General features: G+C 46.0%; 1 long non-coding RNA gene across 2 annotated transcripts in view; it reads right to left on the reverse strand.

The window, feature by feature from the left end:
* Window positions 1-17,991, reverse strand: part of LOC127678441 (uncharacterized) — a 136,216-nt gene that overhangs the window by 69,496 nt on the left and 48,729 nt on the right. Inside the window, exon 4 of one of the 2 annotated variants that reach the window (XR_007976560.1) lies at window positions 13,910-14,064. This is a non-coding gene — a long non-coding RNA (uncharacterized LOC127678441). Of the gene's footprint in view, window positions 1-13,909; window positions 14,068-17,991 lie in introns of both variants that reach the window. The other variant, XR_007976561.1, reaches the window with a different exon arrangement.

The raw sequence follows: 17,991 nt of genomic DNA on the forward strand, positions 1-17,991 counted from the left end.
TCCCTCTTGTCCCTTTGATAAGACAGCTTGTCACCTGGTGACACATTTGCCAGGGGGGAGGGGGTACAGAGGGGGCAATGCAGAACAAGAATGCGATAAAGAAGACCATGCTGGTCAGCAACAGAGGACACCGCACGGCGCCATCTGCTGGCCAAAAGGAGAAAGGACCAGGAGGAGATCTGAGAGGGACAAGTCCAAAACATCAAACACAAGACAACAAATCCACTGCTTTTCAGTCCCTTAGAAACAGAACGACACGGGGAGAAGACACGGGCCCACACTCCGCTTCTCTTGCACAAGCCTTAGCTCACAAGTGATGCCATATTCCACTGTCTGAACCACCCGCCCAGCCGCCCACCTCACCACCAACTACAGAGAACCAGCACTCTGCTGGGAATTTCAGTTGTAGTAAACAGGGCTACATCCCAACGATGTCTCAGCCTATCCAGGAAGACCCTCCAGGAGGAGACCCTACTCTACAATCCATTCTAATTATATACTGAAAACTTCTAGGAAATTGTTAGCTGGCTGGAGAGAGACATGCAGATCTCTGTGAGTCTGAGGACAGTGTGATCTACATAGTGAGTTCCAGGCCAGCCAGCGCTACCTCAGTGAGACCTTGTCTCAAAAAACAGAATGTGGTAGCCTAGGGAAATGGCTTGTGCCCATAATCACAGCACTTGAGAAGCTGGAACAGTTAGGTTGCCCAAAATTTGAGACCAATCTGGGCAAAAGGTCCAGTGGGCCTGGGCTCTGTCCCTGCCTAACTGCAAATAAGAAATGTTAGTTGGGTGTGTGGGACTGCAAAGCTGAGGTTAGCCTAGGATATACAATCAGAATCTGTCTAAATAAAACATCTTTTTCAAGAGCAATGATCTGCAGCAGACTGTATCTTCTCAGAACAGCTAGCCAAAAAGAAGGGAATGGCAGACAGACACGAGATCACTTATACGGAGAAAATGCACATCCGGCTTGGTGATGGGGTGACCCCTGACCCGGAGTTCTCTCCAGAGTAATAAGCAAAGATCACTCACTAGTGGACAGCCCACAGTGAGAACAGAATAGGGACTGGTCAGAAAGACCTGGTTTGTTTGTGTGCAACCTTTCACTGTAGTCCAGGCTAGCCTTGAGTGTGAAAGCCCCCACTTCTTGGGTGCCAGGGTTATAGATGGGACCATGAGTGACACCTACACCAGCAATCTGTGACATCCTCTGTCCTTTGTAGCTTTTTTCTGTCTGTTATTTCTATCAACTTTCCCTTGTTAATGACACAAAGTCACCAACAAAACCCAAGTGCAGTAGATGAGAAGGTCCAGACAGCATCTTTAAAGACAACCTTCAAGTTACTCGCCCTAGCCTATCACACACCAACAATTAAACACGGGCTCCCGACCTGGGCTTTCCCCAACCCAGTTTGTGTCTTTAGGTTGCTCCATTTCTCATCAAAGTTAAATGGTGGCACTGTGCTAAGCCTGCCTGTTCTCAAGTCTCTCCAGGGCAGTCCTTGGAAAGGCAACTTATAGCCTTATAAGTTATAGCCTTAGCCTTAGTGCTGTGTCACTTGCCCCAAACTGCCTCTTGTCTTAGAACCTGGTCCTAATTCCAGTTTCTGTTGGTTTCTGGCTACACTCCCAGGTATATACTCTGCATACAACATTCCTAACAGCGTTGACCATATGCCTCGACCTGCCCACTCTTTAATTAGGGATCCTTGAGAGGTGCTGCTCCGATCCAACCCAGCCTTCGCGAGACTCTTCTGAAATGCAGGTTCTGCCAGGTTAGCTATGGTTGGCTCTCAGATAGGGGACCGCCACCTCCCAACTGCAATGGGCACGTGGGGATGCTCCGAAAGTCAACAGATACTTCTTGATATGAGCTGTGTTTCTGTTGGGGGTGAGGATGCCTGACCACACTCTACAGATGCAGTGCAGGCTGCATACCAACGGGCCTCACAGATGACATTCCAAATGGAAGAGCTCTGACTGGATCTGGTGCTGTTTCCAGATGAATGAAGGGAGGAGGTGGGAAGCAGTCAAGCAGTCTATCCCTCCACCTCCTGTCTTTTCCTATGTTCTCTTGCAATGAGCACTGTGAATCTGAGGAGATGGGGAGGTTTTCCAGGTAGCAGGAAAGTTCCAGGACTCTGTCCTTTTCAGGAAGAAAGGCCATTGAAGATCCAGGGTCAGCCATGGCTACCTACTTCTTGATTTTGGCAAACCATTGGTCTCTTTGGTCTCTAAAAACCATTAAGAAACTTCACTTTTGCTTCCTGACTGTGGAAGTGGTGAGGCCAGCTGCCTCAAGGCCCTGCTGCCGTGCCTTCCCCACCATAATGGGCTGTGCCCTGTAGCTGTGAGCCAGAAAAAAAGCCTTTCTCTCGTGGAGGGGGAGGAGAAGGAAAGGAGAAGAGGAAGAAAAAGATGCCGTCACCTGGACCAAGTCTGGTAAGGAGCAGTGCGTGCCTCGATGGCTGGGTGCTGCTGCACAGGATTGATTGCACAAGGACACACGCACAGTTGGTTTATCTGAAGGGAAGGAGACCGAGCAAGGGTCGGTTCAACACATGGACGTCATGTGGGATTTTTCCAGAACAAGGCAGAGAGAGCTGCTTATGTTGCTGGCACCAAGGGAGCTCAATGCAGCCAAATAGTTCTCTGTGGCCCTCTCTCTGACTTCAGTTGTAGACAGAAAAGGAAAACACCTTTTGTAAAATCCTCACACAACATCAACATTACCTTAACAGCAACAAAGACAACTTTTCTGCCTTCAAAGGAGCCTTAAAAATGCAGCCTTTGTATGCATCATACTGGTGATGAAAAAAAAAAAGCAGTTACCAGTAAATTCCTTATTAGGAGATGACCCTCAGCTCTACAGAGCAGAGAGGAAGACTATTCATTTTTAGAAATAAGATTTATTTTCATCTTGTATGTGTGGGATTTCATTTAAAATCACTCTCAGAGTCTCACCAGACACTGATTGGTCCTGTCTAGCTGTCAAATCCTCTCTGTTGTCTTGTTTTTTGAGACAGTGTCCCTAGAGAGGCCACCAAGGCTGAATCCCAATCCTCCTGCTGCCCTGGCCTCAGAGGGTTGCAGACATGATCTGCCACACTCACCTTCAAGTCTCTTCTTGACTGTGGCGGGGAAGAGGGGCTGCAAGACACTAGGCGGCTTGGGCAACTGTGCCCAGAGCTTGTCACAACAGAGGTTCTTCTTACTTAAGGCACAAGCACAAGGTGCTTTCCTTCTCCAGGGCTGGGGGTAGGGGAGATGGGGTCCGAGGTCAGCTTTAGTGTCTCCTGATGGACACAGCAACGCTGAAGGTAGATGCATCAAAGTTTTGTTTGTGACCCAACAATATATACTGTTCCACATGAACACTTCATTTCATTAAAAAATTGAGGAAAAAAATGCCCAAGATGAACACATAAAAATCAGGTCAGGAGATACTTTAACCATAAATAAGACAGAATAAGCCTATTACAAGAACAGAATGATTCAATTGCACATACCAGTTAATAAGCAAGGGTTTACTAACTTCCCCATGAAAGAAGAAAAACCCAAATTAAAGTAAACTAATTTACAGCCTTCAGATGTCAACACTTGTTTAGGCTTGTTTGTAACTATGACAACCAGACACTTCCTATAGCCAAGAGGAATGTACAGGCAGCTATGTCTGTAGGATGCAGGAAGGGCTGAGGTATGGTCAAGCTCGCTTGTCAATCTTCAAAGCCACTCACTCTTCCTGCGAGATCTCTAGTGATGGAAGTTATTTGAAATCATTGTACACCATACAAAGAAATTTCTCCCAAAGTTCAGGTGTGATCTCTGCTATTCCCAAGGCCTGAAGGATATACCTTGCTTCTTTTATTAGACTCAAAATATGGCAAGGAATCAAAAGAGAACCTCTGTTCTTATCCTACCCCGATCACAGACAACACTGACAAAGTCCTGTAAGTCTGCTGTAAGACTTGAGGTCCAGAACCTCTGAGTGTTTGGACTTTGAAAAGTAACTTATTCAACCTTTGAAAAGTTAGTCCTCCACCTGGCTAATGAAGAGATGGACTAAGATGATCTCAAAGGGCTTTTCAGGGGTTAAGACTTGCTTTATAAAATAAACACCAAGAGCACTGGTCATCTGAGAACATGGATAACTAAATAAAAACAAACACTACCAACCCAAATCCCCATGCTGCCTGATTCAAGTTTTACATTCCCAGGAACTCAATCTACTTAATGGTTGAAAACCACTATTAACTGCTTGTTTGAAGACCCCACTAAATAGTTCCTGTTGGGGTTTAGATATCCAATGTCTCCTTCAGGCTCATGTGTCTCATAAGTTTGGGGAAGTTTTGGAAGCATTTGGGATGCTCAAGTACTAGCAGGAGCCTCAGGCTCCCACTACCAAGTAGCTTCCTGCACCTGCTGGGTCCGTCTCCTCAAGCCCCAAGCACAAGTAAGTTGGGGTGGGTTTTTCAGGTTGTTTGATCACAAAAACAGAAAGGAAGAGAGACAAGGACACTAAGGGGCTTTGCAACTATAGCCTAGTCTGCCTCACTGTCCCAAGTAATGATGGCATTACAGGTCTGTGCCATCCCCAAGAAGGATTTTTGTTTTGTTTTTTTTAAATTTTGTTTTGTTTTAGATTCGACATCTATTATTTTTAGTAAGTTCAAAAACTGGATCAAAGTTCCATCAATTTCCCTAAATTCATCAACTTTCAAATTGTTAAGTGTGTGCTGTGAACTTACAGGAGAGGTAGTACAGCACAGTACTTCAAATGAACACACAGGTAAGGAAGGAGGCTGGCATGACGACTCAGAGGGTGAGGGTCTTTGAGTGCCATACACTACGCTGACCTAAGGTCCATCCTTGGAACCCACATGAAGGTGGGAAGGAAAGAAACCACCACATGAAGTCAGTCACACACACACACACACCACAGGATAGGGTTGATTTTAAAATAATGAACAGAATACAGACCTTCCCAACTCACTGGCCATGGTTTCCTCTTTGCTGCACTCTGCAGGGCCCGGGCCCAGGGACTGCATGGGCCATTGGCATGTTAAGCAATTGCGAGCTCCACTTGAGAGAGGACAGAAATGGGTGGATTTGGAAAGGACTCTTGGGCACCACCAGAAGGAACCTTGGCAGCAGATCACGAGCCCCCTCTTCACTTCTGGTTTTGTTGCCAACTACTTGTCTACACTCCCCAGAACCTCGGGCACCTGCTCTCCATGGTCAGCTGCCAGCCCGGCCCAGCAGCCATGGCGGGCCTCCTCCCCACCCTCTACATTTTACAGAAATGCTAACTGCAGAGGTTCTGCCAATGTGACAATCTAAACAGAACTTCCAGCTTCATGTCATGCCCTGATTTCTCGACTGTCATGAAGCAGATGTGGGGCATGTTCTGGAGTCCTTGCCATGAACAGAGAGCAGAAAAGGAAAAAAAAAAAAGATCTCACATTTTCTTGAAAATCTCTTCTATAGACAGAACAAAAGAATTCAGAAAGTCTCTCATTTTAAACTGTTCTTTCCACAGAAATGTCATCATTATCAAACTGAAGTAAGTTCTGGAAAAGTACTGAAGTAAGTGCCAGGTTCTTTGAAATTAAGAGCAAGGTTTTCTGATAAAAATTATTGACTAAAATACAGTTAACTTGTTTGTCACTTTCAAAAAGCCACAGATGAATTTCTCTGAAAAACCCAACGTCTTTAAGAGAAAAAAAAAATCCACAAAACTGGGACTCTGCCAAATGTGAAAGCTACAAAAGCATGGGCCATGGGCTGTCATCAGAGGGCGCCACCCATGGGAGGGCAAAGCTGGGGGGGGGGGGACAAGAAGCCGCCGGGGAGGCTGCCACAGGGCCTGGCCTGTGGGCTCCGCCGGGGAGGGACTGGACATGTGGGGAGGGACTGGACATGTTTCTGCCTTCAACTTCAGACTCCTAATCCAATCAAGGAGGAGGAGCCAAGTTCACAAGGTGGCTAGCCAAGGCCAAGCTGAGCCTGCCCAGGAAACTAAACTAATGGCAGTCAGAGCTAAGTTTGGCTTTGGCAGCTTTGCCCCCAGGTTACAGGAACCCTGGACAGCCCAGAAGGTTCCTCTCATCTGTGGTTCTAACACTGTGACCTAACCTGAGGCATCAGCACACATCCAAGGTAGAACAGAAAAGGGGCAAAAGAAACACGCAGCAGAGTTGTCCCAGAAGGCCCCACCCAGAGGGATCATGTGATCATGTGTTTCCCTCTTTTCTTCCCACACAAAAGATGGGATCCTACCTCAAAATGTAAAATAGAACAATACAAAATACAAGGAGAGGAAGGCATGGATGTCCTGGACCAGCCCGAGGGAAGCCCTTGGAAAATGTGGCAGCAGTTCAGCATCCCCCAATGGCCTCCCCTTCCTCATGTGTAAGGGTCCACGCCCTTGGTGGCTAGGTCCCTGCTGCCAGGGCAGTCACAGGTGGTGAGACTGACTCTGGAAGTTCCACAATGAACAAGATTTCTTTTCTAAGGAAGCTAGCCAGTATGCAGTGTCCTTCCTCACACACTGAGTGTTCTCCCTGTTTTCTTTCCTGAACAGAGTACACATCTAGTGACTAGATTTAACAGCAAAGCTAATACTGTAGAATACAGGAAGCCATTTTTTAAGAATGATGCTTCATCCCACCCCCCCACCGCCCTCCCCGGGCCAGGTGTGGTCTCCTGGGATCTGAAGTATGAGGCTATGGTGGGGTGGGGTGGGCGGCTGTGTCTCTGCTTCCCACTTGCCCACCGCTCGCTGGGGAGGGTGGGCTCTCCAACGTGGGCGGTAGGTGCTGAATGAGCCCCGTCACCACCATTCAACCCAGCAGCAATTAACACCGGCATTCATTTTCTTCAAAGGCAAGCTGAAGCAGGGTGCCCCAGACCTGGAACAATTTCTTGTCAGCCTCGTCTTTCTGCTCTAATTATTGCCACGAGGCTCAATCAGCATCTCCTGCACCCTCGTCCCCAAGTGTTAAGAATGGCTGCATGGGAAAAATTTTCAATGCTAATAATATCTTTCTTCATAAATACACTTAAATTATATGAAGAAAACAGTTCTGCATAGCTTTAGATACTGTACAGTAGTTGCTTTGAGAAGCAAAGGTGTGCCAGGCCCCAGGCCACACACATTGGGAGGATTCTGGAAGGTTCCTGGGACAGCCACAGGAAGCTCAGGTTTACAGGTTGCACGAAGAAGGGGGTGGGGGAGGGAACAAAAAGAGAAAGTCTCTCTCCCGTTTCCTTCCCGCAATGGAGCTATTCTCACGTCTTTGAATCCTTCCAGAGCACGTTATTTCTTAAACACAGAGAGGTATAAATATGTTCTATTTGGTAAGTTCTTGTCGACGCACTTTCTAGCTTAAATTCAACAGTCCTATCTACAGTTAGGACACTGCTGTCCTTGACCGTGTATGTATGACTACAGGCAGTGTTTCAATCTGAGAATCTACCAGAACCAGGCTGGGTATGTAGCTTGGCTGGCAAAGTGCTGACCCAGAGTGAACACAGAGTCCTGGCTTTGGCCCTCAAGGTCTTGTCAAAGGCAAGGCGTGGCAATACTTGCCTGAGGTTCCAGTGCCAGGGAGGGAAGGTAGGAGGATCGGAAGTCCAAGGCTGCAATAGAGACGGTCAAGGCCATCTTGGGCTATATGAGGTGTTGTCTCAACAAAGGAAAAGAAACGTTCAAACTAGCCAACAAACAAAACTAAGTCCCAATCCTCCCTCCCAGCTCCTTGGGGACTGCCAATTCTCTGGACAGTAGGAAAAGCTTGTGTTTTAGAAAAAGGTCCTCCCCTCCAGGGGAAAGGGCGTGGAAATGCGTTGCAAGCATTTCCAGTAACACCTGTCTGTCCCCCTAGTCAGTCATCACTTCACCATCCTTCATCCACGGAAATGTCACTGCACTTCATGGAAAGAGTGATTGAGTGCCCAGCTGAGCCTCATGCAACCATGGAGACTGCCCAGCACAAAAGCCACTGCTGTGTGTGGATGGACACTTGACATCCAGCTAACAGCACGGCTGAGAAGCCCAACTGTTTTAATTCCATCCCATTTAATATATACATCAATAGCAACGTAAGTACAGCAGCTACTGACCAGGGAAAAGACAGAGAAAGAGCAACTTTTGCTACTAGAGAAGGACAGGAAGAACTGTGTGTAACTGGTTGTGTGGTTAGGTTAGCAGGGCAGCCTGAACATATACACATTCTCAACTGTTTTTTCTTAACGTGCCAGAGCTGAGTGGACTCATTCTGCAAACAGTCTACTTAATGTTACAAGAGAGATGTTATCTTAACGTTATCATATTAACTTAATGTTATCAGAGAGATGGTGCAATGATTCCTGAACCCGAAATTAACAAGTTTGGATGCACTCAACTTTTATGTTTGCTGGTGCACTCCTTTTGATTTCTTTTCCAGCATGATGCTGCACGTGGATCGCACTGAGTTAACAGTTTCTCCGTTGGGTGAAAAAAAAAAAAAAACAAACTGTAAAACAGTATTCACAATGTTACACCAACTGTGTGTATATGTTTATATAGGACTGGAATCCATCTTGATCCCTACTGTCGACAGAACATTTGCAAAGACGGGAACACTCTACACCTGTCCTGTGCATGTGGCAGCCAGCGGGGGCTCAACACCTCAAACATGGTTAGTATGACTGAAGAGGCTTCAGGTTTAATTGCATTTAGTTTAAATCTGTGTGTGTGCCACGGTGTGCATAAGGAGGACACAGGACAGGCAAGAGTCACCTCTTGACTTCCGCTTCGCTGGCTTTCTCTCTTCCTGGCGTCTGTTCCATGGGGCAACCTACTCCACACTGGCTGGCCCGGAGAGAGTGTCTGGACATAGCTCCTGTCTCTGCCTCCCATCTCCAAGTCAGGAATTTGGGGATTCCAGATGCTAGCCACTGCATCTGGCTGTTCGTGTGGGTTCCAGCAATCACATTTGTGGGGCAAGCCCTTTACCCACTATCTCCTTGGCCCTTGCTGATTTTTAATTAATTTAAACTCAAAGAGGTTGCAAATAGCTATCAATTAGATGGTACAGGTCTCAAAAACAAATCCCTACCTATTCCAACAGCTACTGGGAAGAAAGCATGGCTGGAGGGGATCAGTAAGAAGTTATTTTAAACTTTATACAGCATAGAATTATTTGGTACCTACTCGTTTTGTGCCACCTGCATGCATTTTGTACTAAATCAGATGGGGAGGAGGCTTTTGCTTCAGCCTAGATGACAAGCAAAACATAGCAAAACATAGCCACAGTGCCGGTGCACTAAAAGGCAACTGATATTTCTCCTAGTTTCTAGAATTGACTGGAATTGGGACAGTTAAAGGTCACTTAGACTTGGTGCATGGTGAGGGTTCTCCTGGCTTGGTGTATTTTTTACGCACTGGCATAGTGTATGTTCTGCTCCACCTACATGACCTCACACGAACATAATTACTATCCAGAATCCTTAGCTCTAGGCACTATCACATCCAAACCAAGACTGCAGCTGTGAGGGCGGGGAGCACCGACATTCACGTCCTAATCAGAGGAAAGCACGGAAAGCTCCTTTCCTCTGTGTCTTTTTTTTTTTTTTTTAATCTCATCTGCTTGGATCTTGAGGGTCTCTGCAAATATCACTTTGGGCCTTCTCATATCTGGATCTTGAACAGTTGGACAACGGCCTTTCCACCAGAGCTTAAGGTATGTAAATGGTCAACATTCTTACATCTTCAGTGAGCAGAGCCACCTTCCTCTAGTCCCACATGCTCTTCAGGGGACTTCAACAAGTCCTGATGTTTCTCGTAAGACTCAGTCTCTGGACACAGGGCAGCTAGTGACCCCAAATGACATCTATGAAAGCTAACACCCTAAACTGACTACTAACCCACTATCAAACCTGCTTTCTGGGACCCTCTAAAAAGCAAAGCTGTCTGGCAGGGGCTGATCTGTCTGGGAGTCCCTTTCTAGTCTGAAAACGACCACTGAACCTCACTCCTGTGCATATACAGAATAAACCCCACAAGACCTTCTGCAGAGTACAGGATCCCGCAGCCAACAGGCGCCTGCACTGCATCTAGCTGAGATCATGCAGAGGTGTCATGATGCCCTCTACCTGAGTAACCCCAGATTTTCAGCAGAAAGGAAAGGATGGAAACTCAGCACTGTTTCCTTGGCCGGGTGATATCTCAGAGGTCAATGGTTACCTAGCGTAAGTAAGACTTTGGGTTCTGTGTCCAGCACTGCAAAAACAGAAAAGCCACACGTGTTTTCTTGTACTTTGCTAAAAATAGACATTCACTACTAGGTACCAGATGTGTATCAAGCCAGAGGCAGGGGAAGGGCCATCTCAGGCTCAAGGCTAGCATGAGCAGAGCCTTCTGGGGACATCTACACTCCTTTGAACTTCAGAAGTCAGTGGGGCAGAGGTGAGATCAATGAAGACTGAGAGAAAGAGAAAACCAGAGAGTTCTCGGGTACAGACACAAGGGCATAAGGGCTTGGGGCAAATGGAAAAGCGGTGAGGGCATGACTGCAGGAACAGAGGGCTCAGATGGGGGGGGGGCATGAAAGGGAAGGATGGCAGAGTAATGGGAAGTGGGACTGGGAGGGTGGGTCTAGGCTTAGGGCTAAGGGGAGCAAAAAATAAGGTGGTTGCTATGTGTCTCCTAGCAACCATCAAGCAGAACAGATCCCTGCCAAGGAGAGGTGTAAAGAGCAGGGACCAGGCTGGTAGCAGTCATCTGTGTTGACAACCAGGACACTGTCAACTGTCAGAAACGCTCAACAGTGTCCTAGACCCAGGAGAATGGGTCCCACCTTGGCCTGCTGGCCTGCTACCATGTGCAGAGTTTAAAAGGTCAGACAAGGAGGGCTTTGGAAGAGACAGATTTAAATCCTAACTGTGGTTCTAAGTTGCTGAGGGAGAAGATTGTGAGGAGACCTCTTCCAGAAGGCCTGAGTTCAGATCCTAGCACCTATACCAGGTAGCTCACAACCTCCTGTAACTCCAGCTCCAGGGGACCTGACCCTTCTGGCTTCATCCCCCCTCCCCCACATCACCACATATTAAAAAGATAAAAGAAAAAAGAAGGATTCCTTAAAAAGATGGGAGAAGAGTCAGTAGATGAAAAAGGCAGCACCAGTGTGTGGCAGGGTAGATGGACACTAGAGTGTGCTCACATAGGCCCTGCTGCTCCTCTAGACCATGATGCTCACACAGGCCCTGCTGCTCCTCTAGACCATGATGCTCACATAGCCCCTGCTGCTCCTCTAGACCATGATGCTCACATAGGCCCTGCTGCTCCTCTAGACCATGATGCTCACATAGGCCCTGCTGCTCCTCTAGACCATGATGCTCACATAGGCCCTGCTGCTCCTCTAGACCATGGGAAGCCACAATGTAGAGAGAGGAGTCAGGGATCTGGGATGGTTTGTTGAGATCACTGGAGTAAAGGAACCACAAATTTCAACAAGTAGGGAACTGGATAGGACAACAAACTTAACTAGGGGATAAAGTCCATGTATTAGGGAGTTAGAGGGAGCAATAAGTCCTAGGCGGAGCAGAAACAACACAGTCATTGATGATGGATGGGAGAAAGTGAACAGATTACAATTACAAGGCGTAAGAGATGTGCGGTGTGGATCTGAGTGACGCACCCATTGCCAGGCTATGACGCCGAGGTAAAGAGCAACGGCCTGGTAGCTCTGCTGCTGCAGGAGCTCCAATCCCACTCTCTGGAAGGCAGGAGCTACCAGTAAAGCAGGCATACCAGTGGAATATTCCCATGGGTTCCTGGAAGCTTTCAAAAAGAAATAAATGTCTGAAGAATATAAAATTCACCTTAAAACCTTTTGATAGGAGATGGGTCACAAGTCACCCGTCTCCCATATAACAGGGCATGAATTAATAATTCTATTAATTTTTAAGTGTCAATTTTTCTTTCTTACAGACCCCTTACTTTTGCTATAAGGGAAAAGGCAGGGCAGATATCCTAGAGCCTGCACTTACCAAAGTCTCCCATGCCACCTACAGTTTTAGCCACAAACCTGTGCATAACTGAAAAAATACTGATCTGAAAAAGTGAAGATTTGCGCATCTTTTCTTTGAAGGTGTGAAGATCTGGGCTTTGAATTTTTGTAACTATCTCTCATCTTCCAGGGCTCTTGCTTTAACCCATGGACTCATGAAATGCAGCATTTGCATGGGCAAACTCAACCCTCTTATTCCTGGGAATAGACTTGTCAGATTCTGAAGCCGCCGCTGAAATTTACAGCTGTTTTCTACCTTCACAATGGCTCCACTGCTTTGGTGGAACTCTCTTTGAACAGCCCTGTTACCGTACTGATGGACTGAACTATCAAGCAAACGAGATTCATAACCCAGGGCAAACACTCTACTCTCTGTACAGTTTTCTCAAGGAAAGAATGGCGGAATGGTGAAGCTGGGATGCCCCTGCTACACACCAGATACTGTACACGCCCACTGCTGCTGCTCGTTCACATGCCTTTTTGTTTTGTTTTGTTTTTTTAAAGATATGTTGGGATGTTCAAAACAGGAACCCAACAGACACCCTCAGCCCTACTATTCCAATGCCTGGTCCCATGACTGGCTAATGGGAGCATCTGGCGAGTGAATTGAAGTTAATTTTCACATCTCAGAAAAAAAATCAAAGAGTAGATACTAAAAATAACAAGTCAGGGCCAATGAGATGCTCAGTGGACTGTTGCGCCTGACGCCAAGTTCAACAACAGGATCCTCCAAGTTGCCCTCTCGTCCCCACATTGGAGCCACAGCACGAGCCCCACCCTAACAAACAGATGTAAGGACAACAGAGACAACAACAAAGCAAGCAGACCAGCCCCTTACTCAAGCTCTTGCTTCTCAAAGCTCATAAAGCACAACCTGACTCTTCAAATATGTAATTTAAATTCAATCATTGTTCTTTTTACTTTTGCCACAGCGAAGTGGGCAAAACTACAGTAAACTCCAGAGCCTGGCTCCCTAGTGGCCCCAGTGACAATTCCATCTGAAGCTCCAGGAATCCAGGAGGAGTAACTGTTAACGAAGCACCCACCCTCATTGGCCACCATCCTACAGCAGGAGTGTCTCCAGACTGTTGGCGACAGATGGGAAACAACTGTGACAACTCAAAGCCTTCTAGCTACTGTGGCTATCATTGAAACCTTCCAAGCCCAGGGATGCTCAGGACACCCTCCTTCTCCAGCAGGGCAGCATCCTAATCTCCAGGTAGAACCGTGTTACTGGACTCAAGATGAGGAGTGCTAGCCTCCTGCACAGCCTGCATCTCTGTGACATCTGTTATTTCTAAGCACACAGATGAGTTGTCAGGCAACTAGAGTGGCTTTCCTCCTTCTCTTGTGCATTAGAAAAAGTTACCTTTTTCTTTCAGGTGAAATTGAATCAATGTTCACACTAAAGCCTGAAGTTCAGTGTCTGTGCTTCAGGGGAATGGAAATGTTGGGTCAACCAAGTAGAAACCAACACAGAAAGAACTCGTGTGAAGGATGTGTGGGGGTGACGGGGGAGATCTTAGCAAGGAAAACAGAAAGCAGCATTAAGTAACTAGTCAGTGTTCCTTCCACAGGAGAGTTCCACGCATAGGAGAGGGACCTCAAGGACATCACTTCCACCTTCATTAAACCAGCATGTGTTTGTGTGTGTGTATAAATACGTGTGTGTGCATGTGTGAAAAGATAAAAATAAAAGCATAGCATGCACATCCTAATTTAGCATGTATCCTCTAATTAAATTGGAGAGGTTTTTAAAATTTTATTTACTTAATGTTAAATGAAGAAAAGTGTACACTGTGATACCAACCTGCCGACCACCTCATTTCAGGATTCAGATCCCCAAGTACATACCTTTTAGCTCCTTTAGTTACTGCTTCGGTGGTTGCCCTGGAAACCTCCTAGCTAAATGGAGAGCCTCAAGTGAGCTCTGGCATCCCAGCTGGCAGGCCGGCTCCCCATCTCTGCTTGAGTCTTCCTGAGTGCCCAGAGTCAGGTATTTTTGCAGCCTGCTGGCACCAGAGAAAAAAGTATGTGAGGAATGACTTACTTTGAATATTTTTAACAAAAATACAGGTTAAGCAAACTGTCATGAAGTCCTGTTCATATTCAGAGAATAAAGGGCTAATTTTAAAGATCCTAGTACCAGACTGCAGAAACAGCTCAGGGTTAAGAGCATTTACTGTTCTTGTGTCTGTAAATGCAGCTCCAGAGGATCCGACTCCCTCTTCTGTACGCCACGGGTACAAGGCAAATATGTGGTGCACATATGTATATGGAAACAAAACATTCACACACAGAAAAATATTTAAAACTGTAATTCGTTAATAAGAAATTAAGGAATGTTATTTTATGGCTATGCTGATAAGACAGTGGTTGTTATAATAAAAGATAATACAGAAGGGAAAATGAGGGACACCCACAGAAAACACAAGCCGCAGTCCTGTGATGCCCACCACGCAGCTCAGGTTCCCTGCCTTCCCTGCTGGCCCTGCTGAGTAGGACACTGTGCTGCACTGGGTAGGCCGTGCTGACTGTGGACCACCGCAGAGTCTAGAGCTGAGGCAGAAAGTTTGTTCTAATTAGAGTATGTATGGAAACAAGCCATAGACATGTGGCCCACTGGCCTTTGAAGAAAGGCCACTTAGTCAGAAACACTAAGAACAGACTCAAAGATGTGGCCGGCTGACTATAAAATTGCTACTGTGGTCCTAGAAAGTGCCTGGGAGGCAGGGGTAGTAGAACAACGTGTCAACCTTGTCTCTACATTCCCTGAGCTCCTGATGCCAATTCTGAATGTTCTTAAACCTCTAACCATCATTTACCCATAATAAAGCAATGAATAATTTAGTTAATTAATAAGTAATTAAAATTGCTGTGCAGCTACCCCAGGGCAGCTCCTCAGAGAGGGTAAGGAGTAGGAAGGAGGAAAGGAGGGGTTGTTAGCTAGGTCGATGCCACCTCTCCCGGTTAGCTAAGCTGTTCCTGTAACTACGGACTCTGCTGCTCCACACTCCCTAGTGGCTCTAAGATAAATATGTGTGTCCCTTAAGCCTGCTTTGGGACATGCTTCATTTGGCATCAGCCCCTAAGCCCTAGAAGAATTAACACTGTCCCATCATGACCTCCAGACCATGAAAGGGAGTGTCCCAAATTTTACCCAGCTGCAGCTGTGCAACTCTCAACCCTGGTGGGATGGAGGGACAGCTTCCACAGCGTGCTGATTCTAATACAACTTTCTAACACACTTGAAGGAAATCAGAATGTAATATAGGGATATCCTGCCATTCTCTCCACTGACTTTCAACTATCAAAGTGAAAGCTTGTTTGTTTGTTTATAGACAGGGTCTCACTATGTAGCTTTGGATGTACTACTCGCTCTGTGGGCCAGACTGGCCTCAAACTCAGAGATCCTCTTGCCTCTGCCTTCCAGTTGCTGGGATTAAGGGTGTGCCACAGTATGCTAAAGTATAAGATATTTTCATCAATGACTGGGCAGACCATTCTTTCTGTTAAGTCCTTTGTAAGAATAGAATCTATGATTATTTTGAATTATGTGTATGTGCGTGGGTATATACATATCACTACAAGTACCCACGGAGGATACAGGTTTGTAACCTTCTAGGTTTAGGATTGTGAGCACTCTGAGCCACCTGATGTGGGTGCTGCGAATCTACTTCAGGTCATCTGGAAGAGCAGTCAGTATATGCTTGTAACTAACTGCTAAGTCATCTCTCCACTTGAGAGTAGGTCTCTATATGCCCACTAAGGGGCCTTACACTGCAAAAAGTCTAAAATAATAGAACATGCTCTGAGCTGAATGCTCTTGAGTTTTCTTTCCCAACTGATAGCCAACTTAAGGCAGACATGTATACTCTGCAGTCCTTAGCAGGGACCCTGACCTCCATGAGGCTGCAAGGATTCCACCAGAGCCTGACATTTCCCATCACCCTCTGCAACCCTTACCTTTCATGAACTGGCTTTCATTCATCCTTTTAAAACCCCAGATCTCTCTAGGTCTCTGTTATCCCTGAGGCCATGCCCCTAACACAAGCCTGGCTCAAAACGAGGTCTCAATAAATGTGCAAGTGTCAACTTTCCAGGTAAAGCTGTTACACAGTTCCATGTAGCTGGGAACAAGTACAAATCAGGTAGAGTAGTTAGCTGGTAAGGCTGCTGTTTGCATTTTAGTGGTAAAGGCCAATAAAAGCATTTTGTTGAAAGTGGTCATTGTGTGGTGTTGCAAGTTTCCTGAAGGTGAGATAGGGAAAACAGAATTTTAGAGAAAAGACTCACAAGGCAGGTTAAAATCTTAAAATGTCCTTATGAAGCTGAATGTTGGTAACACACACACAAAATCAGCAATGTAATTAATTAGTAATAGAAATGTCAGGGAGGAAGTTCTGTAGATACTCATGCCTGATGGTGACCATGAAAATCCAACCCCCCCTTTCATTTTAGGATGGCTCTTGGTGTTTCCCTGGGATAGAAGGACTCATGCATGCTGTACAAGAGTCACATACCTCCCTCCCCCATCTTTCCCTGATGACTCCAACCTCTAGGAATTCCCTCAGTAAGAACAAGCCTCCATGAGGAACTCGAGATGATGCTGGAAGACAAGGCCACAGAGGACAGGATATGGCTTCTCAGCTGTGGACGCCAGTATCCTTCTCGGTTAAGAAGACTTTCCATTTCCTGCTTGGCAGAGGAACAGAGGGCAGGCTCCTGTGTGTTAGGGGATGATGGCTCCTAGGGACATAAACTAGGATGACTGAGCAAAGTGAAGGGTCACTCAGAAGCCACAGTTCTCTCTTCCACAAATTCAAGGAATAGCAAAAGTGGTCCATATCATTTTAAACTTTCATGTGGGTGTGCAAATTTCAGAGTCCTCTATCTTGTCAGACTGTTAGCTCAATTGCAGCTGTCACATCAGTAGATTTTCCTCCAAATGGCTCAAACAAACTAAGCCATAAAAACACATCCTAGGGCCAAAGGCAGCATTTAAAAGCACTTGTTGGTCTTACAGAGGACCCGGGTTCAGTTCCCAGCACACTCACAACCATACATGACTCCAGATCCAGGAGACCTTCGTCTTCCCTCCCCAGCAAAAGGTACATATGTGGTGCACATACATACATACATGCAAGCTGACTAAACACTTACACACAGAATAGAAAAACCACATCCTATTCCCAAGCAAGGATAGCGGTCTACATCTAAAGGAAGAAAGCACAGTTACGCGGATAAAATGCAGGGATAAATTGGGATTCTGCATTCAAAGTCCTGTTCTTGAATGTTTTTTACCTGCTACATAAAATTTAAGAAGGTTTTATATACTTGTGGTATAATTAACATATTATATACAATATAGATACAAAAACCTTATATTTAAATGGCCTTCTACCTACTTGATAACAATTTTCTATATTTAACTTTTTGATGTTCAGGCTTCACAGGTCCACACTAAGAATGGGTGATATTAACACAGCACTAGCACTCGGGCAGAGTTCACTCAGTTAAGAAGTAACAAATTTGGCACTGCCCTGTGTGCTGCACATATGTGATGAGGCCCCTGTCTGTCAGCATGGGAATCCCCACATGAACAGAAGGAATCGGTTGACTACTGAGAGTGGAACTGAAAGCCAAGGGAAGGATTTCCCCTGAGCCTGACTGAAAACATGACTCTTGTTTTTACTTGTCCTTCCAAGTGACCATGAAGTGAGCAAGACTCCTCAGATGTATTTTTAAGCCTCTTCCCTCAGTGCAAGATTCTGAAACTGGCTCAAAGTCAAGCAAAACCACGAGGAGACATTAAGTTCCAGAGCTTTGAAAAAAGACTAGGCCACATAGACCAATGTTTATAACTGTAGGTGACACAAAATGGCTCCAAGTATGAACCCACAAAGTAAGTAATTTTGGCAGTCATAAAATTCATC

This window comes from Apodemus sylvaticus, chromosome 2, assembly GCF_947179515.1.
Source record: "Apodemus sylvaticus chromosome 2, mApoSyl1.1, whole genome shotgun sequence".
Lineage (NCBI taxonomy): Eukaryota > Metazoa > Chordata > Mammalia > Rodentia > Muridae > Apodemus > Apodemus sylvaticus.